Source organism: Lepidochelys olivacea (assembly GCF_965140295.1).
Source record: "Lepidochelys olivacea isolate rLepOli2 genome assembly, chromosome: 5".
Lineage (NCBI taxonomy): Eukaryota > Metazoa > Chordata > Testudines > Cheloniidae > Lepidochelys > Lepidochelys olivacea.
The window spans coordinates 65,973,209-65,998,105 of record NC_140415.1 but is presented as its reverse complement, the minus strand read 5'-3'; the positions used below and the strand labels follow the sequence as shown (position 1 = coordinate 65,998,105).

The window sequence follows — 24,897 nt, the reverse complement described above, 5'->3', positions numbered from 1 at the left end:
GCCCGGCCCGGCCGCGGCTCCGCCTCCCGTCCCTCCCCGCAGAGCAGCGCCGGGAGCCAGCCGCGCACCGCGCCCGCTGGAGCGGCCTCCCCAGCGCCCGACGAGCCACTGCTCACGTCTCCCGGCGAACCCCGCCTGAGGCAGCCTGGGCTGGGAGAGACACCGGGGTGCAGGCAGGCAGCGTCCCCGCTCTGGCGATGGGGTGGGGAGTGCAGGGTGTCTGTCCCCGCGCCGGGCTGTGGGGTGGGATGTGGGGGTGCAGAATGTCCCCGCGCCGGGCGGTGGGGGGCGACAACATATGTAATAGAATAACGCCGTGTGTTGGGGCGTGAGTGGGAAGAGCTCCCGGTGCAGGGGGTATTTCACGGAGAAACCTCCTGAGCTGTCATAAGAGATCAAAGAGAAGGAGAGTCTGCTAGGGGAAAGGTGTCTTTGGGAGCATAAACCGTCTCTTGATTTTGGGAGAGTTTTTCTTCAGACAACGCTGTCTGAGAGAGGAGGAAGAGTTGGTGCAGGCAGGGTACAAGCAGCTGAGAAACTCCTTTTAAGCGGGTCTGGGGTGTTCCCAGCTAGGGAAATCCTTGAAAACATCCTGCCGTGTAGTGCTTTCCCATGCTGAATTCTCATTGTAAACAATCTGGAGAAAAGGGGGACAAACTACACTAGAGGCAAGGAAAGAACATTGCTCTCACTGGAAAAGCTCCTGGACAATGAACAGCATCAATAACTGAAAGCAGATTTGTTATAACATGCAAAGAAGAGGAGCTAGAGATCCTCTAGATGCTGGTGCTGTTGTCATGCTTTTGGAATAAAATTAACTGTAATTTTCAAATCTTACAGAGAAAAAGTAGCTTTGGTTGGCTTTTGGGAAGCTGATAGTGAAGAAGACTGCAGTGCCCCTTCTGTAATGGGATGATCCAGCTGTGACAAACTCAATGAGTTTATGCCCAAATAAATTTGTTAGTCTCTAAGGTGCCACAAGGACTCCTTGATGTTTTTGTCTTGGTAAAACACTCTACCAAATCCCTTTTAATAGGTTTTTTATGCAGATTCAAAATTAATACCAACAGCTAGATTGTGCAACCCTTACATTGGTGAGTACTTGCTTTCCCAAGTTTTCCTATTAAATAGAAATAATCATAAGAGTAAATGCTCACCAACATGAGTAAGGGTTAGAATCATAGAATATCAGGGTTGGAAGGGACCTCAGGAGGTCATCTAGTTCACCCCCCCTGCTCAAAGCAGGACTAATCCCCAATTTTTGCCCCAGATCCCTGAATGGCCCCCTTAAGGATTGAATGCATAACCCTGGATTTAGCAGGCCAATGCTCAAACCACTGAGCTATCCCTCCTCCTGAAGGGTTCCACAATTTCAATGCAAATGAGTAAGTAGTTCTTTCCAAATGAGTGAATGTTGGCAGGTCTGAGATTACTTTGGGGTTTCTCGGTGGTGTATATTACATTGTATGCCAATCCACCCTAAAGATGTTAAGAGGAATGTAACTTGTGCACAGTTTGCTTGTGGACCAGTTGGGTAATAAATGGGTGGGTGAAGAGAGGTGGGATCTAAATAGGAAAAGGAACTGTGCACAACTAACTCTTAAATTATTTCTAACAAGTTGCTGATCATTCAAACTAAAAGTTCAGAAATGTGTTTCTTAAATTTATCTTGGAGGCCCACTAAATGAGAATACTAGTGAATACAAATATTAATTTCGAGAGGACTGTTCACAGTAGTAAAGTTAAGCAAATGTTTAAGTGCTTGCATTCAGCATTTTTAAATTAAATGTCTTAAGCTTGACACACAAAGCAGTAAGTCAGTGAATGGCTAAGGCCTTGATCCTGCAACTGGTACATACAAGCAGACCTTTACACCTGTATTAAGCCTCCCTGAAATAATGCAGTGATCCACCTTCATGTTTGAAGGAGTGGTTTCCCCAGGAATTGAAATTATGGGGGGAGGGTGTTCGAATTTACAGGGTGGGTGTCAGGGCCGATGAGGGGTGAGACTGTAAGGGTGAAGGTGGGCTGTATGGCACCATAGTAAAAACTGAAAAAGGTTTCATGACCAGTTTCATGACCATTTTATTAGATTTAACTCATGTTTTAAAATCATCACACAAATTAAAGTTAGCTACTCAAGCCTTCTATGAAGCACTATGTCTACATCCTTCTTGGTTTCTTGTTATAATTTTGCACAACTCGGTTAATGAACTTCTGAAATGCAATGCGTTCATCTTTGGTGGCTTCTCGTGTATCCGGTACTTCCATTCCTTCAACTGATATGCTCATTAGTTCATTCACATGATCAGGCAGAGGCGACTTCTTTCAGAACACAAAATTCTGTTCAATGATGAAAAAGAACGCTCAACTGTAGCTGTTGTGACTGGGAGTAGCAAGAGATGAATTCCTACTTCTTTCATCCCAGGAAACAGAGCACAAAGATCATCGGGTTGAGCCACTAGTGATGATAAAAAAGAAGTTGAAGTGAAATCTTCATTCATATGTTGTATGATATTCCACTCTGTGTTCAAATTCTCTATTCTGTCTTGAGCACATGGCAGCCCCATTGCTGGTACTGCCTCACTCCACTCAACTGTCGGTGTTTTATAGGACAGGCATCTGTAAAAGCTACATAGAGGTTGAGTAGAATCTAGAAGTCACTGTTGTAGATTTTTAAGAATCAAGTCTGTGTACTTTTTCAGTTGTCTTAAGAAACACTTCTTGTCTTCTTCACTTAAGGTTTCAATATAAATGCCTTCATTAGTCAACTTCTGGACTGAAGTCTTTGCTTCTTCCAGAACTTTTTCAATGGATACCTCTCTGATTGATCCAAGTAGCTTCTGTTGCTGGACAAAGATCTACTACTGTTGTAGCAGATGCCTGAATGGCATTGTTTAATGACCCAAGTGGTTTCAACAGTAGACTTACGTGAGAGAGAAGGGCAATAGTCTTCTCTGAACGTAGTAGAAAAAGTAATCCACCAGCCTCACTACTTAGATCCATCCCATTTTGGTAGATACTTTCCAAAGCCAGTAATAACGGCTGGAGTAATTTTAAGACAACAGCCAAGGATTGCTCATGAGAAAGCCAGCGGGTTTTCCCAGGTTGGACTAATTTGAACTTCAGTCCCAGTGTATCGTCTATATTTTCCAAGATATTCAGTCTTTTTGGACTCTTGCTGAAAAAAGAATATAATGAAGAAGTGAGCTTTCGTGAGCTACAGCTCATGCTCAAATAAATTGGTTAGTCTCTAAGGTGCCACAAGTACTCCTTTTCTTTTTGCGAATACAGACTAACACGGCTGTTACTCTGAAACCAATGAAGACATTAAATTTTTACCTTTTTTTAAATGTCTTTTGAAGATTCTGCAGATCGTACTAGCGCTAGTTGGAGTAGATGGCCTCTGCAGTGTATACAGGAGAGATTAGGGTTACACTTTTCTCTGAGCAAAGCTTGTACTCCACCATGTCTTCCAGAGAAGTTTGCAGCTCCATCAAATGCACAAGCAACCATCTGTTTGGGGTCCAATTGACAAGCATTTAACTCTTCTAAGATGTGGGTTGTCACAGATGCAGCTGATGTGTCTTCTATGACTTGAACATCTAGAAATGCTTCTACTGGCCTACCCCTGACATCAAGATAACGTACACAATGACTTAATACTTGATGCCCATTTGCATTGGTGCATTCATCATCCATGTATGCAAATTTTTTGAATGTGGTGAGAGAGTTCTTCACTTTTTCAACTGTTGAGTCTTTCACTGTTGCACTGCATGCTTCTAGCCAGTCAGTTGAGTTTGTTGCAGACAAATAGTGAGCATTTGCTGGTCTTGTTCAGAACCAGTGTTCAACTTCAGGATGAATAAGTGACAATGCACTTAGCATTGGCCTCCAGTTTGTAATGTGTGGTATCTCTTGCTTAAATAGAAAGTAGGATGCCACAGCCATGTTTGTTAGCATGAACTGTGTTGTGTCTCCAGCATTCTTAACAGACTCATTAAGTACTTCTAAAATTGGCTTTGAAAGTGGGCTTATAAGACTTTCTGCACCAGAGGCCTGGTGTTTTGCAGCCTTTTCACATAGTTTGTCAGCACTGGCTTTGCTGATCGGTCTGACAAACCAAGCTCCTCCACTTTTACCAATTATAGCATTGGGAAGCTTTCCTTCTTCGCAAGCTTTTTTGCAACAGGTGCACCAGGAGCCATCTTTTGTAACTTCAATAAATGGGAACACTTTGACCAACAAACATTCACTGCCTTTAGGTTTTGGAGACACTGTTTCTTCAATAGGTAGCTGTATTTGTGCTTCAGGCTGGTCTGATGTAGATACACCACTTGAACCTTCAGATGACATGTTGCTATATTCTTGGTTCTTGATGCGTTCTTCACCTTGGTTAGTTTTTGAGGCCTTTGAGTGGAAAAATTGTTGTATTGTTTTTTGTCTTCTCATTTTCACTTTGACCTGCAACATATAAAAGAGATATGAATAAAGTAAATGTTTTGTTAGTATAATGCAAATTTAACATAAGGATAATGCAAGTTACACCAAAATACCATAACAGGTCTAGATTTCTAAAAAAAAATATAAATTAGGCTTGAATAAAGACTGGGAGTGGATGTGTCATTACACAAAGTAAAACTATTTCCCCATGTTTATTCCCTCCCCCCCCCCCTCTTTCCTCACACGTTCTTGTCAACTGCTGGAAATGGCCCACCTTGATTATCACTTCAAAAGGTTTTTTTTCTCTCCTGCTGGTAATAGCTCACCTTACCTGATCACTCTCCTTACAGTGTGTATGGTAACACCCATTGTTCCATGTTCTCTGTGTATATAAAATCTCCCCACTCTGTTTTCCACTGCATGCATCCAATGAAGTGAGCTGTAGCTCATGAAAGCTTATGCTCAAATAAATTGGTTAGTCTCTAAGGTGCCACAAGTACTCCTTTTCTTTTTGTGGATACAGACTAACATGGCTGCTACTCTGAAACCTGTCAGAATTCAGAGGTGCTTTCACGTGATTACACTTCCCAGGTGGGGGGCAAGAAGGCACCTTGCTCGTTCCTCCAGCTGCTCACTGTTCGCTCTGGCCACTGCTGTTTGTTGTGCCACTGTTCACTCCACCACTCTGTTGCCAATGGTCACCTTCTGCTGCCACCTGCCACTGTGACCTCTGTGAGTTGGTCTCTTGAGGTTCCACCCAGCTCTCAGTGATTTCAGCTGAGTTCTCAGTGGGAGAACCTCGCAGCTAGTGCAGTTTGGGCTGTGTCTTCCACAGAAACACTGTCACACAGCAAGACTAAGCACTTAGACCTGCTTATCAGTGATTTCAGCTGCAGTAAGAAGAAAAGGAGTACTTGTGGCACCTTAGAGACTAACCAATTTATTAGAGCATAAGCTTTCGTGAGCTACAGCTCACTTCCTCAGATGCATATCATGGAAACTGCAGCAGGCTTTATATATACACAGAGAATATGAAACAATACCTACTCCCACCCCACTGTCCTGCTGGTAATAGCTTATCTAAAGTGATCATCAGGTGGGCCATTTCCAGCACAAATCCAGGTTTTCTCACCCTCCACCCCCCCACACAAATTCACTCTCCTGCTGGTGATAGCCCATCCAAAGTGACAACTCTTTACACAATGTGCATGACAATCAAGTTGGGCTATTTCCTGCACAAATCCAGGTTTTCTCACATCCCCCCCACCCCCATACACACACAAACTCACTCTCCTGCTGGTAATAGCTCATCCAAACTGACCACTCTTCAAGTTTAAATCCAAGTTAAACCAGAACATCTGGGGGGGGGGGTAGGAAAAAACAAGAGGAAACAGGCTACCTTGCATAATGACTTAGCCACTCCCAGTCTCTATTTAAGCCTAAATTAATAGTATCCAATTTGCAAATGAATTCCAATTCAGCAGTTTCTCGCTGGAGTCTGGATTTGAAGTTTTTTTGTTTTAAGATAGCGACCTTCATGTCTGTGATTGCGTGACCAGAGAGATTGAAGTGTTCTCCGACTGGTTTATGAATGTTATAATTCTTGACATCTGATTTGTGTCCATTTATTCTTTTACGTAGAGACTGTCCAGTTTGACCAATGTACATGGCAGAGGGGCATTGCTGGCACATGATGGCATATATCACATTGGTGGATGTGCAGGTGAACGAGCCTCTGATAGTGTGGCTGATGTTATTAGGCCCTGTGATGGTGTCCCCTGAATAGATATGTGGGCACAATTGGCAACGGGCTTTGTTGCAAGGATAAGTTCCTGGGTTAGTGGTTCTGTTGTGTGGTTTGTGGTTGTTGGTGAGTATTTGCTTCAGGTTGCGGGGCTGTCTGTAGGCAAGGATTGGCCTGTCTCCCAAGATTTGTGAGAGTGTTGGGTCATCCTTTAGGATAGGTTGTAGATCCTTAATAATGCGTTGGAGGGGTTTTAGTTGGGGGCTGAAGGTGACGGCTAGTGGCGTTCTGTTATTTTCTTTGTTAGGCCTGTCCTGTAGTAGGTAACTTCTGGGAACTCTTCTGGCTCTATCAATCTGTTTCTTTACTTCTGCAGGTGGGTATTGTAGTTGTAAGAAAGCTTGACAGAGATCTTGTAGGTGTTTGTCTCTGTCTGAGGGGTTGGAGCAAATGCGGTTGTATCGCAGAGCTTGGCTGTAGACGATGGATCGTGTGGTGTGGTCAGGGTGAAAGCTGGAGGCATGCAGGTAGGAATAGCGGTCAGTAGGTTTCCGGTATAGGGTGGTGTTTATGTGACCATTGTTTATTAGCACTGTAGTGTCCAGGAAGTGGATCTCTTGTGTGGACTGGACCAGGCTGAGGTTGATGGTGGGATGGAAATTGTTGAAATCATGGTGGAATTCCTCAAGGGCTTCTTTTCCATGGGTCCAGATGATGAAGATGTCATCAATATAGCGCAAGTAGAGTAGGGGCTTTAGGGGACGAGAGCTGAGGAAGCGTTGTTCTAAATCAGCCATAAAAATGTTGGCATACTGTGGGGCCATGCGGGTACCCATAGCAGTGCCACTGATCTGAAGGTATACATTGTCCCCAAATGTGAAGTAGTTATGGGTAAGGACAAAGTCACAAAGTTCAGCTACCAGGTTAGCCGTGACAGTATTGGGGATAGTGTTCTTGACGGCTTGTAGTCCATCTTTGTGTGGAATGTTGGTGTAGAGGGCTTCTACATCCATAGTGGCCAGGATGGTGTTATCAGGAAGATCACCGATGGATTGAAGTTTCCTCAGGAAGTCAGTGGTGTCTCGAAGGTAGCTGGGAGTGCTGGTAGCGTAGGGCCTGAGGAGGGAGTCTACATAGCCAGACAATCCTGCTGTCAGGGTGCCAATGCCTGAGATGATGGGGCGCCCAGGATTTCCAGGTTTATGGATCTTGGGTAGTAGATAGAATACCCCAGGTCGGGGTTCCAGGGGTGTGTCTGTGCGGATTTGATCTTGTGCTTTTTCAGGAAGTTTCTTGAGCAAATGCTGTAGTTGCTTTTGGTAACTCTCAGTGGGATCAGAGGGTAATGGCTTGTAGAAACTCGTGTTGGAGAGCTGCCGAGCAGCCTCTTGTTCATATTCCGACCTATTCATGATGACAACAGCACCTCCTTTATCAGCCTTTTTGATTATGATGTCAGAGTTGTTTCTGAGGCTGTGGATAGCACAGCTGCAGTGGTCACTTAACACAACAAAAAACTATCTATGGAGCCTAATCAGCTCTGTCTTTAAACAGTGGAGAGGGACAGGTCCCCACCCTCTCTCTTGATTGCCCTCAATCAGCACAGGCTCAGTACAGTTCTACTGCCCTTTACTCATACAATAAGAACAACAACATTTCACTCCCCCCCACCCCGCGGCATTCAAGTGATTTGTAACTCAACCCCAGCCAAAATCTATCACTTGGACAACACAGCTCTGTTTGCTGGATACCTAGTTAGATTAGGTGTGAATGTAAATACAATCTGGTCCTGAAGCCTTTCCCCCCAGCGCCAGCTCATCACTAGCTGTCACGGAGAGCTCTTTTAGACTTCGCTTACAAATCATCATCTGCAATTATTAGGTGGGCCAACATCACCGAAATGAATGCATTGACATTGTCATAAAAAACAACAGCTGTATAAGGAAGCTAGTTTATGTTCATACTTGTCAAATCTATTATACTTTTTCAGATACACGTATTTTATCATACTGTATATGCTTTTAAAGTTTGTATTAATGTTTCAGTTTCAATTCAAATTTCCAAACAGTCACTAAATTGGCATGTAACTAGTTCACAAAACTGGGGGGGGGGTGTTGCAAAAATTCAGGGCGGGTGTAGGGAAATCACGAGCCTATGTCTCCACTACATCCCAGAAATATTCTAGTGCAGTGTGCATGCACTGTGTGAAACTGTTTTATGCCATTTAAAATGGTACTTTCTCTATACCTCTATTGCGTTATTCCTTACATTCAATACGTTACATTGAGTAGTTCCTTACTCCATAAGTAGCCCTGCTGACTTCTGTGTAAGTGAAGGTTGCATAATGAATATTTCAGTAGTTCTGCAGAGAGCAGTTATATTATCATTACTAAGGGTGCTATTCATCTAAAATTCTTGGCTCCCTAGGTACCAGCTGTGCGCACACTCTATGAATTGACACTTCCAGAGCGTAATCATAATTAATGTTTCCAGGATTGAGGTATATTGATAGGCTTTTTTGTTTTAAATACTGTATCCCCTATCTTTGGAAGGTGAAGACCTGCATTATTGCCGGTGGTTATAAATAAGCCTGATATAGCAAATCAAAATTAATCCATCCTAAAGGTGTATTCATTTTTAATTATAAGAAAAAATTACCATGGATGTCCAAGTTTTAACCATAATGAATCAGGCAGGAAGTTGAACTGGTGTGGAAGGACTCATTTATATGCAATCTGCTCTCTGCTGTTAGAAAAAATTAGCCAGGCCATGGAAATTAGCTTGCCTGCTAGAGAACCAAGTTCCACAACCTACCACAGCTTTGGTGAGCTTACACAAAATGGAAGGTCATAAATCATTACAGATTAATAGATTGTAATTTAATCTAAGAGTCCCTGATACAAGATTTCAATTCCTACAAGTAATACTCTCAAACTATTAAACAGTTACCCAACATAGCAGTAAAAGAGACTTATAATTCCTTCTGTGAAGTCTGAGATTTAAAATCAAAACAATAAGGACAACTAGGGTCACTAATTTTCTCTTAAAATCCCAAAAATGAAAAGGATAATTCTGTTCTGAAATAGAAATATCTGCTGATGATGACAGTTTCACAAAAATGGTTATACCAAAATTGTAATAAAAACATAATTGTAGCATTTTATAAACCTCAATATTTTCATTTATGGTTTCATTGAGGACAGTACCTTACCAACAGAGTCTGATCTTGCAACCTTCCGTCGCACAAGAAGTTCATTTTCACACGAGTTGTCCCACTGATCAGTGCTCCCACTGGTTTGAATAGGGGTTGCAGGATTGCGCCATTGTACTGCATTTTAAGATCTCATAGAAAGTAGGGGGATTTTCCTCATTTGTGATTACACATATTTCAGCTCAGCTACAGCTATCTCATTGGAACATAACCATTTTGTGTGTTTTACTGAGGGTTTGTGTATTTTTTAAAGGGTGTCTAAAGCCCAGGTCCCTGTATTTAGGCCTCTGAATAAGTGGACTAATTTTCAAAAGTACTGAGCCCCCAGCAACTCCCACTGAAGTCAAACACTCTTATACAGGCCCACCCAAATCTGACGAGGTTGGCTTTCCAAGAGATCCTTCAGGGAAGAAATAATGTGTCCAACTGATGGTGGCAACCACTGTTCCCTCTAAGCTGTGTGTGTGTGCACGCACACACAGATCCTAAACCCCACGCACATGGCGAAACACCGTGCACACAAAAATTTGCACAGAAGAAATTTTTTGCATACACGGCCTGTCAAAAATTAGAGGGAACATTGGTGGCAACCCTACTAACGTACAATGAGGAAACCAATTTCATTTTCAAGCTTCCAAGAGGTATAGACAAAAATGACTATAAAATTATGAAACTTCAAAATCTTGTTCTTTTACACAAAATACATTGAAACCTACCATTTTCAAAAATGGAAGCCTAAAGGTAAGCTCTTCAATCCATATCTAAAGTTCACTAAACAGGTGGCCTGCTTTTCAAGTTTACTGCATACCCAGTAGCTCCCACTGACTTTCAGAGACAACATAGTATTTCTTTAATAAAAGCGGCAAAGAGTCCCGTGGCACCTTATAGACTAACAGATGTATTGGAGCATAAGCTTTCGTGGGTGAATACCCACTTTGATGGATGCATGTAGTGGAAATTTCCAGAGGCAGGTATAAATATGCAAGCAAGAATCAGGCTAGGGATAAAGAGGTTAGTTCAATCAGGGAGGATGAGGCTCTCTTCTAGCAGATGAGGTGTGAAGACCAAGGGAGGAGAAACTGCTTTTGTAGTTAGTGTCAAATTTGCAAATGAACTGAAACTCAGCAGTTTCTCTTTGAAGTCTGGTCCTGAAGGTTTTTTTTTGCTGCAGGATGACATCCAAATAAATTGCAAATTTGACACCATTAGCTCAGGATTAAACAAAGACTGTGAATGGCTAGCCATCTACAAAATCAGTTTCTCCTCTCTTGGTATTCACACTTCAACTGCGAGAAGAGAGCCTCATCCTCCCTGATTGAGCTAACCTCCTTATCCCTAGCCTGATTCTTGCTTGCATATTTATACCTGCCTCTGGAAATTTCCACTATATGCATCCAACGAAGTGGGTATTCACCCACAAAAGCTTATGCTCCAATACGTCTGTTAGTCTATAAGGTGCCACGGGACTCTTTGCCACTTTTACAGATCCAGACTAACACAGCTATTCCTCTGATACTTGACAAGGTATGACAGTTTCTCTTTAAAATTCTGTTCGTTTCAAAAGAGTCTTGACTTCATGAACACAGAAAAGAAAAAAATCCCACATTTTTGTTGTTATTATGGTTTAGTGGTAATAAAGTTATCAGTTAGTTGCTTTCTTTATTTTTCTTTCACGACAGTAAACATAAGGCGACCGACTTAGTTTTTATGTTTAATACCCCAACTTATTGTACTGTATTTATTTCCATCTTCTAATATGGTTTCCATTATTCTGAGTGTTTGAAGGTAGTCTTGAATTTGATTTCACTTTCTACTTACCTGGTGATCTGTGAGCTAAGTGATCACATACCAGCTCACAAACCCAGTGAAAATGCTCACATTGAAATGTGGAGTTTAACTTATGTCTGCTGCCCCTTTGTCCTTCTCTCACCAGACTTATGTAAAAAGATAATAAGGGCAGCATAACCTGGCAGTTCCTTGTGTAGCACAGTCAAAGGAAACTAGGTTCATTTTATTATTAAGCTCTGGCCTCTTAACATAAAGTATGGAAAAATAAATAGACCTGGTAACCAAGAGCCAGATCTTGTAAGGTGCTGAGCACCTACTGCAAGACAGGTTTCAGAGTAACAGCCGTGTTAGTCTGTATTCGCAAAAAGAAAAGGAGTACTTGTGGCACCTTAGAGACTAACCAATTTATCCAAGCATGAGCCTTTGTGAGCCACAGATGCATCCGATGAGGTGAGCTGTGGCTCACGAAGGCTCATGCTCGGATAAATTGGTTAGTCTCTAAGGTGCCACAAGTACTCCTTTTCTTACTGCAAGACAGGCTTCACTAAGACTTGAAGGGATTTGGCATTTTGCATGATTGGGTCCCTGCTTTAATGAGTACCAGTAAGAATAAAGTGGTTCTTCATGTTCTTTTTTATAACAAGATGATTCATCTAAGGGTAGGGCATTTATACAAAAAAAGAACATTAAGTGTTGTGTGGGAGGGAGGAGGTAGGGTTTTTTTTATTATTTTTGGCAAATCTTTATTTTTAACTCTGCAAACTGCTGTGTTAGGCCTTAATTCAGTAAGGTACATAAGCATTGGCACTAATCAAATGCTTGAAATTGGGCACATTAGGTACTTTGTTAAATTGGGGGCCTTAGAGATGAAACAGTTGATTATTCAAATATTGAATTAAAATGTTCATTAGGGCTGATATTCTGATCTAGTATTATTGCACTACACTGTTGTGTAGAGGACAAGAGGCTCAGTTTCTAGTCCTGTGCTCTCATTTTGTGGTATTTGCTGTTATGCTTTGAAGATTTTCTTAATTTTGCTCTCACTACCCATGCAGTTGTCACTAGCTGTTTCCAAACAGAAGAAAAAGCACTTTATGCACTTAAATAGTTTTGGATCACATCCTTCTGTTGCTTGCACATACTTGCACAACACAATGGCACCCTCACTGGCAGACCACACAGAGTACATAGCATCATTTAAGTACAGTTACATATACTTGAGTAACTAAATATTTGAAAATATATTTTATAGGCCTTTTGGCTCCTTGCTTATTTGAAATGTGTATCATTTGCTCCAGACCGTTATTTCATTTTTTGTTTCATAGGCTAAGCCGAATGCTAGCCTCCCCTTTTCCTCTAGTGTATAGGAAGCACAGTCTGTATCTGGAGATATGCATGGGGATTTTACTTTGCAAATGGAAGAGCATGCTGGCAGCATAAAGGATGAAAGTCTTTGAAGAGCTCTTTTGAAAATGGAAATCAGCCCATTAACTCCTTCAGGCTACAATCTTATTCATAGTTATTTCCAAGGTTTTCTTTTTTTCCCTCCACCCATTCACCAAGATAAATTCCAATTTAAAAAAATAGTCTCAGTAAGCTGGAGATGTATATAGAGCTATGTAATGCATATCGACAGTAGTTCATACTTAAACGTTTTAAACATTAACAAAATACAAAAATGCTACAGAACAAATATATTAAAAACCAAATTGCTGGTCTTAGTTCAGTCCTTGGTGAACAGAGGATTAAACAAAAACAGTTACCAATATTGGCATCCTTATCATTGAATGGCATAGACATTGCTTTTTTCCCTCAGTGCTGTAAGTGATTTTGGCAGATCATGGGTGAGATAAAGTGTTGGGGAAGTGTGAAAGAAGTTTGCATTGTTGTTGCCTGTGCAATGCTTTTTTTGTGGACAGATTATTTCCATCTTCAGCTCTGCCAAACCAACACTAAATTCACTTAAAAATGAATAAATAAATTGTATCCATGTTATAAGGACATATTATAGCCTACCAGTATATTGTCAGAAGGTGTATCACATTTTAAATACATCTGCTAATGATTCCAATAATGTGTAATATCAAAACAGTAAATACTTGTTTCACATTCGTGGCTGTTGGTGTCTTAAATATACATTGGTCTTACAGTATAAAAGAAATTTAACACTATTGTAAATAGATATGATTGTAACAATGCTGGCTTTGGTGGGACCCAACTGAGAGTACCACATTCAGGATAAATTGCTTAAAACAGGGCAGTTTCAGCCCAAGGCTGGGGTTCCTTTGCACAGCAAGGTAAACCAAACCAGCCAATCAGAGAAGACTTCGGTTTTACCCCACTGGCTAACCATAAGTCATACAAGCAATTCCCTTAGACACTCCAGTTTTCCAGAATCACCACCAGTTCCACTCGTTACAGGGATGAATGGTTATGAAAACCAATACCCCAGTAAAAGAAAAATGGTTCTCCTGATCCCAACGCACCAATCCCCAGACCCAGGTCAATATACAAATCAGATCTTACCCACAAATCATGCTGTTGCCAATCCTTTAGAATCTAAAATCTACAGGTTTATTCATAAAAGAAAAAAGATATAGATGAGAGCTAGAATTGGTTAAATGGAATCAATTACATACAATAATGGAAAAGTTCTTGGTTCAGGCTTGTAGCAGTGATGGAATAAACTGCAGGTTCAAATCAAGTCTCTGGAGTACATCCACAGCTGGGATGGGTCATTCAGTCCTTTGTTCAGATCTTCAGTTTGTAGCAAGGTTCCTCCAGAAGTAAGAAGCAGGATTGAAGACAAGATGGAGGAGATGCAGCAGCCTTTTATAGTCTCTGCCTATGGAAGGACACCTCTTTGTTCTGACTGTGGAAAATCACAGCAGCAAGATGGAGGTTGGAGTCACATGGGCAAGCCACATGTCCATGCATGACTCAGTTCTTTACAGGCCGACGCCATTGTTTACGTGTTAGGTTGAACGTTCCCAGGAAAGCTCAGATGTGGATTGGCATCTCCCAAAGTCCATTGTCAGTTAAGTGTTTCTGGTTTGGGCACTTACTGAGAATAGTCCCTTCTCAAGAAGCTGACCAAATGCTTCACTGAAGCTACTTGGAATCAAACACATTTGATATTCAAGTACATAGCCCATATTCATAACTTCAAATACAAAAATGGTACACACTTACAACTATCATAATTATAACCAGCAAATCATAACCTCTTTATAGATACTTCAAATGACAACCTTTGTACAATATTTGCTGCAAATATATAACAGAGGTTGCAACTATGATCTGTAGGGTAATAGCTTATGTCAATAACATCACAATGATGTGCACCCTAACTTCACTTACATAAACTATATAACAAATAGTAGTGAGTTTTTGGGCCCAAACGCAGATCATACAGTTAGTTATGGGTTTACTGTATGTAACAACCCAAACAGAACTCTTTCTGTGAAATTATCTAAGTTCCTTCTTAGGCTTCTTCCCATGACTTCAAATACATCCTTGTCCCTTGACTTGCAGACTCAGTATACACACCTGACTCAATTAGAGTTTTTCCACACACTTCTCAGTTTCTTTTTCTTTATTGTGGAGAAGATTCCACATATCCTAATGATGATAATGTAAGAGATTTCCTAAGCCTATGCACTGTGTCAAGCAATTGTGAATCAGACCCAAGATTGTATTTCTAAAATTGCCTTAAGAATTTTAAGTGTAAAAAACAAGTAAAATGTTGACCCAGTGAACAGAATTACATTAAGTAGTGACTACAGTAAGTACCCAGCTCATTGTTCAATTCTACAGCCCTTACACGAAAGGCCCAGCTGAGTAAGGGCTGCAGGGTAGTAGCTTCAGTTTGCAGAGATATGGGTCACTACACATGGTTTATTTTTAATAGTGCTAGTCTTGTTTACAAAAAAGGGATTTTTTTTTTAACTCCTAATGGTCTTTTATTGTTCCTTGATAGGCCTGGGGTCTGCTACTTTTAGGCCTTGTCTACAACGGCGGAAGCAGCGTTGTGAAAGGTACGAGCACTACATACACACATATCTACCCACCACAGCATAGAGCGAGGTGCACCTGTACTGTAGTGTGTAGAAACACATAGCAGTGAAAGGCTCTGGTAGGGGGAATGCAATGGGGAAAGGCTCAGTCAGTAGGGCGGCAGCAGGACCTACACTGCTAAAAACAGCAGTGTAGATGGGGGAGGCACTGCTTGGGTGTGTAGAAAGCAATGTAGGGTACATACCCTATAGTCCAGGCATGTCTTTAATTGCCTAAGCAGTGTGTCGCTGTCTAAAATGCTATTTATATCCAGGCTTGGGGAATATGCAGTGTATGTGCTGTACATGCCAATTGCTGCCATAAGCAGTGTGCACGTACCCTTTGTGTTTTAGGTTTCTCTGTCAATGAGTCTCATGAGGAAATCCCATAAGTATATTATATTTCAATGGAGTAGCCACCTGCACCCAGCATAGAGTGGAGTCCTGATAGACTCAATTATGAAGTCTTGAAGGTAGGATAGTTAGCTGTGAATGAGGGAAGAGGAAAAGAATTAAAGATAGAGGAAAAGACTAGACCAGACACAAACCTTATCCCATATAACATCCCTAGCTGAATGTACATTTACATTATTTAAATACATGGGCAAAATCTATTGAGCAAACAATTAATGATTCCTAAGGTTACTTTGGAGCTCATTTATTTTATACTAAAAGCAGTTTTTGAAAGATAAAGCCTAACCAATAAACAGAGATTCAAAAGAAAAAGGAACAAGGTACAGCATTGGTATTAAAGATAAGTGAAAGAAAATTAATTATAGTTAACGTTACTTAGTGCTTTATATCTTCTGATCACAGTGCAGACTAACTAATTAATCATTACAACAGCCCTGCAAAATAGATAAGTATTCCCATTTCTTCCAGGTTTTACAGAATTTTAAGAATTGACCACATGACATTTAAGGCAACCAAGAAAGAAACATTCTAAAGCATCTCCTCCAGGAGTCCAAAGTGATCCAAAGTCAGCCAGGTATTGGAAAGCTCACTGTGAGTTTGTGTGTTTACACGGTTAAGGAATCAAGAGCGAGGAGCTGTGCTATTGTTTGCCCAAATTCACAGATGAAGGAGATAGAAGACTGAGGCAAAACTGAGAACTTTGAATAGCTTGTTTCAAGGTTAGAGTTCATAGCTAATCATTGAGATCCATCAGCAAAAGGAACAAACTTCCTTATAAGTTAAAATCTTTATTTTTTTAAAGCTTTAAAACTATATAGAAAGTTTGCTGACTAAGCTATGGATGTAAACTTTTTTATAATATCTTACTTCAATTTATTAATAGTTTAAGAAATTAAGTAGAGAGCCAGTGTAATAAAGTCTATGCCACTCCATGCTGAGGCCAGCACATGAGGTGTAGCTGGGGTTCCTTGTGCTCCAGCAATCTCCAGCTCCAGTAACAATCTCTTGGGCCCACTGGCATCTGTTTGCGTAGACTACTTTTCCACTCCCCCCCCTCCCCTACCCACTTCCTGAATTCCAGTTTGTGCTCCTTGGGCCTGAATCTCCACTCCATTACAGCAGTTTTCTGCTGGTATGGCTCCACTGACCTAAAAAATGGTATAATGCAGTGTAGGATCAGGTCCCTTGGCCACATCTGAGGATCAGAGTTATTGTTTCTACTCACTGGTAATATCACTTTGCCCCAGTGCAAGTGATTAATCCCATAAAATAATGTATATCTGCATGTTCCTCTCAGCCAGCCTTCATTCACCTCAACTTTTCATCACACTATAGATATAATCAGGATTTTAGGAATAACAATATTTAATCCTGTGAAAACCACATCTTTTAAGAGTGCACATATTTGGTATGGCACAGTAACAAAATACCAGGATAATCAGTCCCTGTGTGAGCTAGATGCCATATATCTTAAAACACCAAAGTGGCTAAATCTCCATTCAACTTTATTAACAGCAGGGGTGGAGTAACATAATTAAAACAAGCTATCATTAAACCCTCCATTTTAACAGCAGGGGAAGGGGCAGTGGGAATATGTTGTTGAAGAATAGATATTATTCATAGCCAACAATTACGCCAGCTAGTATATGAGAAATAAAGCAGAAGAAACTCATCTAGTGTTGACTCGAGTATATATACATACACAATTTTTCAATCCAGAAACATTCCTATCTAAGAAAGTTCTCCCCACCCCCGCCCCTCCAAAAAAGAAGAAAAAGATAATGGGGAAAATAGAGGGGAAGAAACACTGTAAAGCATAATCAATGGCAACATTCTGGCAAATATGAATCCTTACTATTATCTTTGAACAATATTAATTAATCCTTATCAGATGGTGAATCACCTTCCTCCATGAGAGCTTTTGAGGAAAAAGCATTCTGAAGATTTTCTTTAGGGTTCCTGGGTTTCTTCCATTGGTGGAGAACATTCTTTCTTCACATAAAACAGGCAGCAGTTCTACCCCCAAACTGCCCTCCTGTTCACTGAAAATTCAACTCCATTAGAATTGCACTGTCAGTGATTCCTGAGTTGTTCTCCAGAAGTCTCTTTCCAGACTACTTCCAATGAGATCACCGTTGGGACTAAGCAATTCACAATCTATTAATGTCTTTAGATCAAACTTGTAAAATGAACATATTATGAATACACCCCTCTTCATCATATTTCAGATTTTGCTATGTCGTCACAGATACAACCTTGCACTAGACAGTAGTCTTTTGTTCAGCACTGTTACAAAAGTGCTTGGGGGAACTCAGTTTCTGAAGCACATAACTTAGTTTTGTAATGAATATACTCAACAACATGATTAATAGGAGACTTAAATATGAAATTGCTTTAAATATAACTTTCACTAGCAAATAGTGGGAAAGATTTCTGCAAACACCTCAGAATTTAGCTGGAGAGAGTCTAGTTCAAAATGATGTACTGGATTCAAAGTAGATTGTTAAAACATGTCCTGAGGATGATCTACTGCAGAGGTATTGAGCAGACATTTCTGATATTGGGCATGTGCTGTGGACATACCTGCCAATATAGGTTGTTTAGCACAAAATGGTACAGATCATGGAAACGCTAGAGGAACAGTAATTTCTCAGTCCAGAAAACTAAGGACCCAACTCTGAAATCCTTACTCATGCAAGTACTCCTGTTTACTACAACATGGATACTAGCATGAGCAAATGCAAGGATTACAAAATTTTGCCCGAATACTCTTGCATGATTTCACTGAAATTCAGAACACATCACAACTGAAGTGAATTGCAGATAGTGCTACAGGGCCAGACCCTCAGCAGGTGTAAACTGGCAGAGCTCTCTTGACCTCAATGGAGCTGCATTGTTTTACAGGCATCATAAATTTGGTCCATAATGTGTGAAAAAGTTTTTACTATGAAAAGAGTGAAATCCAGATCTACCGATATTAAAGAATTTGTTTCAGTGCATAAAGAAATAACCTATTTCGAGAGGCTGATACATCAGTTTAATGGTTTCAGGAGCTACGGGCAGAATTTTTGGAAATATAATGGTGAAGAAATATATGCATGATCATAACTGCAAGGAAGTGTTGCACCATCCAGACATCCATTTCCTTTTACTTTTTCCTAACTCCATTTTGTTTTCTTTTTTCAATGAATTATTTTCACTCTCTGTGGGTTTTTAACTCTCTTTTTCTGTTTGATTATCCACGTGACATATGTTTGTAAATATGAATAGAATTATCATTAAAAATGAAAGGAAAAATTAAAAGCTAGAATGCTCACAGATACTGGCTGGCAGAGGCTCAACACTTTCTGCAATCCATGTCCTGAACCCTCTCCTAAACAAATGGAAATATAATTTTCAGTTCAGTACATTGGCTTCTATCCATCAGAGATAAAATGAAAATACAAAATAGTCCCTACAGAGTGGTAGAGTGTACCCCAAATGATACATTAAGAAACCTGCAGCACCAGGCACAATGGCATGGGAAAATGTACCTTACTATTAACAAACACCACAAGTCTACCACCAGCCGCTATCTTGTTCACCACATCACCTCATCTTTTACATTTTTTCTTCCATTTCACCTTTCACCTTTATTTACCCCAAAACAATTGTTCATTCCTATATATTCCCTTTCTCAGTCTTTTCATCAGTTTCTACACACCATTTCTCAATCTCTACAATGTCAGCAGTTAATAAATGATAAAAAATAATCTCTTATAGCTGTTTGTGTTTGTACGGACTTTCTGATTTCCAGTTAAGAAAGTGTATAGGCTAGATAGTCTAGTTAACGTGTAATTCTAAAATGCTGTTTTTTGCTGAATGACTACGGTTCTAGATTCAAATAGCCGGAATGTGTCTTATCTGTTAAAATTGGACTTGAAAGCTACAACAACAATGTTGGATTTAATTATTTTGCAAAAAGAAAAGGAGTACTTGTGGCACCTTAGAGACTAACCAATTTATTTGAGCATAAGCTTTCGTGAGCTACAGCTCACTTCATCAGATGCATACTGTGGAAACTGCAGCAGACTTTATATATACACAGAGAATATGAAACAATACCTCCTCCCACCCCACTGTCCTGCTGGTAATAGCTTATCTAAAGTGATCATCAAGTTGGGCCATTTCCAGCACAAATCCAGGTTTTCTCACCCTCCACCCCCCCCCCCCCCACAAATTCACTGTCCTGCTGGTGATAGCCCATCCAAAGTGACAACTCTTTACACAATGTGCATGACAATCAAGTTGGGCTATTTCCTGCACAAATCCAGGTTTTCTCACATTCCCCCCCACCCCCCTCCCAAAAACCACACACACAAACTCACTCTCCTGCTGGTAATAGCTCATCCAAACTGACCACTCTCCAAGTTTAAATCCAAGTTAAACCAGAACATCTGGGGGGGGGGGTAGGAAAAAACAAGAGGAAATAGGCTACCTTGCAAGGTACCTCTTGTTTTTTCCTACCCCCCCCCAGATGTTCTGGTTAGTCTCTAAGGTGCCACAAGTACTCCTTTTCTTTTTGCAAAATAATTAAATAATTAAATCCAACATTGTTGTTGTAGCTTTCAAGGACAGTGGGGTGGGAGGAGGTATTGTTTCATATTCTCTGTGTGTATATAAAGTCTGCTGCAGTTTCCACGATATGCATCTGATGAAGTGAGCTGTAGCTCACGAAAGCTTATGCTCTAATAAATTGGTTAGTCTCTAAGGTGCCACAAGTACTCCTTTTCTTTTTGCGAATACAGACTAACACGGCTGTTACTCTGAAACCTTAATTATTTTGATGCAGCTGATAAAATGTCAGATAATGGTGAATCCCCTTAGTAGAGAAAATGGTTCTGTCATAACACTGTTCTTTGTAATCAGGAAAAAAAAAGAGCCTTTTGAAGAAATGTTCTTAATGCTTTACAACTCCTCTAATATAATTGTGGTTTTTATTCTAACTACAGCTGTGCTGGCTATTCCTTCTGTTTCCCCAAGACAGATTAATGCCCCATATGGAGTCAAATATAGGGGATTTTTAGCTAGCTTCATCAACACAATATGAGCTTTGGTTTTTAATTTAATTTCTAAGAAAAGATGCTAAGAGAAGCACATCTTTACCATGTCACATTGGCAGGCAGAAATACTAATAGCATAATTGACATGCAAACACAGGAAGCTACAGGCTTGAATGTGTATAGTTCGCAATGCAAATAGTTAGGCAAGTGCCAGAGGACAGCAGCTGTCTGAAATTTAAAGGGACAGAAGTAGTAACTTTCTGAGAGTGACAAATGAGCCTACAGCAATCCTGCACCCTGGTGTGCCCTTTTTACCTTCACAAGAGCTTGTTTGGAGGGCCATTAGGGTTGGCCCTGTTCTTTTTGCGGATACAGACTAACACGGCTGCTATTCTGAAACCTGCTTCTACATAGGGGTTTAACTGATGCAGGATCATGTAGAGACTCCTACAGTTTTGTAGTGATTTTTCACTCCTGGTGACTTTATTTGGAAATGACATTTGTTTCCTAAGGCTCTTGCAAGTTTATTTTAGAATCAAAGGGACAATGTGTTTGTTTTCTGAAATCTACATCTAAGTATAACTGTAGTGGCAAAACAGTAAAATAGCTATTATCTTCCTTCAATATAAGTGAGCATGAAAAAAATGCATATTTTTGTAAATGGCTCAATAATTTAGATTTTGCTTATTCCATTAACATTTTGGTCCACAATGTGCCAAGAAGCACTAGTAAAGCAAGTTAAATTTATTATATTTTATTTGCAAGATTTTACATCTCAGGGTCTAGCATTAGACTGCTCAATATTAAATTGATTTATAAAAGTGCTTATTGCTCGAGACCAAAATTGGGGACTGCAACAGCAGAGCCTACAGCATTATGCACAGTACTCAATATCTACTTTGTTTTGTCCCCCCCCCCCACCCACCCCATAGTAGATAGTGTAAGAGACAGGAAGGTAGTTCTGTGAGAATTTTTAACCTTGGATAACAGAAATTGAAAATCACATATGAAGTTTTCAAAACCAGTCAGCAGGTCTGAATTTGTTTAACTGATTATCCAGGGGCAGGTATGATGTCTAGCTCTATATTTGTATAGTGCCCAGCACAACAGGGCCCTGACCCTGATCTGAGTCTTAGAGCACTACCATTATATCAATGTTAAATAATAAGATTCATCAGCATTAATAAAGGGAGTCAAGATGAAATTAAATTACCTAATTTTGTCTTCTTTCCTTCACTTCAGGTGATTCTTTGCAACTGGAAAATCTTGAATGGAAAAATACCACAAGACTGGGAGGAGCCTGATCACAGATAGCAGTTTCAAAGAACAGAATACAGAGATCTGTTCTTTATTTCTTAAGCTGATATGAAAGAGATGATTCTTCTGAGTATATGTCAGCATAGTACAACTTCATATCATAGGTTTTTATCTGTTTCACTCATCAAATATATGTGTACATGGTAATTTTGAATCATAACTAATGTGTTTTGTATTTGTATTTACAGGATATGAAATAGAAAATGCAAACTTAAAAGACCCTTTTTGCTTCATAGATGGACTTTCCATCTGCTTTCACTCTGGAACTGGAATTGCTATTGGTGGTGATGGACAATCCAATATACCTACAAAGGTGCATATGTTAATGTTAAAATTCTTGGCACTTGCTTGGATCCAGCTCCTGCTCCCATTAATGTGAATGGAAGTTTTTTCATTTACTTAAATTGGTGCAGGCCTGGAATGCTAATTTTCATACCACAGCTTTTCAGGGCACTACTTCTTAAAGGAATGTAGGATTTTCAACTGCTGTTTTGTAGAGCACGCGCAGTTGGGCAAAACGCGGCTTTTATTGAAAAGGAAGACCAATAGGAAAATGTGAACAAGTGTTAAATTTAGCAAAAATTTATTGTATAGTATGTCTATGATGTTATAACATGCAATTATCAGCTAAGGAAAGTAGGAGAAATTAAAAAAAAAAAAAAGCACTAGTATCTGGGGCCCATGTTGGAAATATAGATGTTGTAGAGTGTCTTGTGGGTGGAAGATGGATGGGGGTATAAGGGCAGACTTAAAGTTGGCATTTGAATGGTAATATGATGCCAGATTCTCAGGAAATTTAAAGTTCAACTTTAACAAACATTCTATTAACATTGATTTAAAAGGGAATATATTCTCAACCTTAACGATATAATCACAAAGTTATGTGCCTTGCAATATATGAACACCCAGCAGATTTACTCACTTATAAAACTGGTTAATTTAACAGATTAGGCAGTAATTATATTACACCATTTACTACATGTGGGTTTTAGTTATATAAAAATGTAATAGCTTTTATTTACTATTTATTTAAAAGGCTTTTATAGTATGGATGCATAATTTAAATAATCTAGAAGAGCGATGAAGTGAACTGTAGCTCACAAAAGCTTATGCTCAAATAAATTGGTTAGTCTCTAAGGTGCCACAAGTACTCCTTTTCTTTTTGCGAATACAGACTAACACAGCTGCTACTCTGAAACCTTATATAACAAACACATTTCCCTCACAAGTAATTACATCCCTGTTATGCTGCTGGTATGCCTACAGTGTTTGGAAAGAGACTGTACTTAAAAAATAAACTCTGATCCCCTAATAAATATCAGTGATTCAGAAATAACTTGAAATTAATCGTTGTTGAAACTGCACCATATTTAGTGACAGATTGCAGCCAAAAAGCAAATTAAAACCTTACTTTGACAGTCAAATGTTACCTCGTCTTTAGTGGGACAAAGCCCATTGTACCAACCAAGTTAGAGCTTGTGGCCAGTATGGGAAAGAGGGCTGCCCTCACGAGCACTGCAAATCTGCAGCTATGCCAGCTTGTGTGCAAGGTATTGATCTCCAGAGAAATCAGGAGTCATTCCTCCTTCTGGTGACTGACAATAAGAATCATACCAGTACATTGCTTCCAAGGATCAGTCTGAACCACATGCTGCTACAGAACAAAGCACAGACTGTTCTAAGGCAAAAAAGAGAGGAATATGAGATATGAAAAATTAAAAGAAAACTAAGAATTAATAAAAGAGAGTCAAAAGTGAGGTTTTAATAAACGAGGTTAGAACTGAACAGGGGTCCTCATAAGCTGCAGATAGGATGGAAAATAAGGTGTTAGCTGATAGCCAGCCAACACATCCTCCAGCTTATGGAATTGGAGCATGTTTTGTTTTCGCAGTAATTTTACACATATATGCTAAGTTGTAGCATTTATCCACTGGCCTGAGTAGGGTGCAATAGAGAGCTGTACTGCCCTCCAGAAAGGCTCAGAGAGGGATTGTGCTTTGAGAGTCCCTGTGCACAGGGGCACTGGGCAAACTGCAGTATGGTATAGTCTGATCAGATCCAGTGGACCTAGCAGGGTCACGGCCCAGCCTCTTTTCTGCCCCCTTTAGGCCATTGCCTGCCTTGTGACTGGGAGTACATCGAAGACGTCTCTGCACTTCCTTGAGCCCACAGGTACGCTTCCAAGAGCCCAGCTGTAATGGCTCTTTCATGGGCACTCAGGAGCGCCAAAAGTGAGGGGAGGCTCCTTGCATGTTCTCTCTCCCCACCTCCATGCCCCTGCATATAGGACCTTCATATCTGGTCCTATATAAAGAAGTGTCTTAAAAAAGACAGTATTCTCATATATATAGACAGCTATGTCAAATAAAATCTATATTATCAGACTGAACATACTCTTATGTGTACATGCAGCAGTGGCTCCAAAAAAATGTCATCCACACACAACATAGTCATAACTGTGGATGTAATTTTAGCTATCGCAGAGTCAGATTATTTTATTTAGGTTTCGTATCCATGGTATGTAAACCAGGATATGCTTATACAATTTACTAGCAATACCACTCTCACTTTTGCCCAAACCATGAGTTTATGTACTACTAAGTTTTCTTTGTTTTGCATCATCCATCATTGCTATTCATGACAGTAGAGACTGTTGAAATCTGAAAAAGGGTAGATGAAACTGATTCATGCAGCCTCCACTGATCTGCAGGCTGAGGTTTGGGAAAAACTGAGGCATAAAGGTTTTCTGACAACTTTACTCTGGTGTATTAACATATGGAGATGGAAGTTATTCTTGTCTTCTTGCTTTTGTTATTTAGATTTTTTATTATCAGTTATTGTACTTAATTAACATCATGTCTCTCAAACCAGTGTCTTAGACAC

At 40.1% G+C, this 24,897-nt stretch overlaps 1 long non-coding RNA gene across 1 annotated transcript; it reads left to right on the top strand.

The window, feature by feature from the left end:
* Positions 1-54: 54 nt before the first annotated feature.
* On the top strand, positions 55-22,143 carry LOC311520810. Its single transcript, XR_014711701.1, has 4 exons — positions 55-202; positions 15,166-15,223; positions 16,124-16,229; positions 21,940-22,143. It is a non-coding gene; the product is annotated as an uncharacterized lncRNA (long non-coding RNA).
* The last annotated feature ends 2,754 nt before the right edge of the window (positions 22,144-24,897 follow it).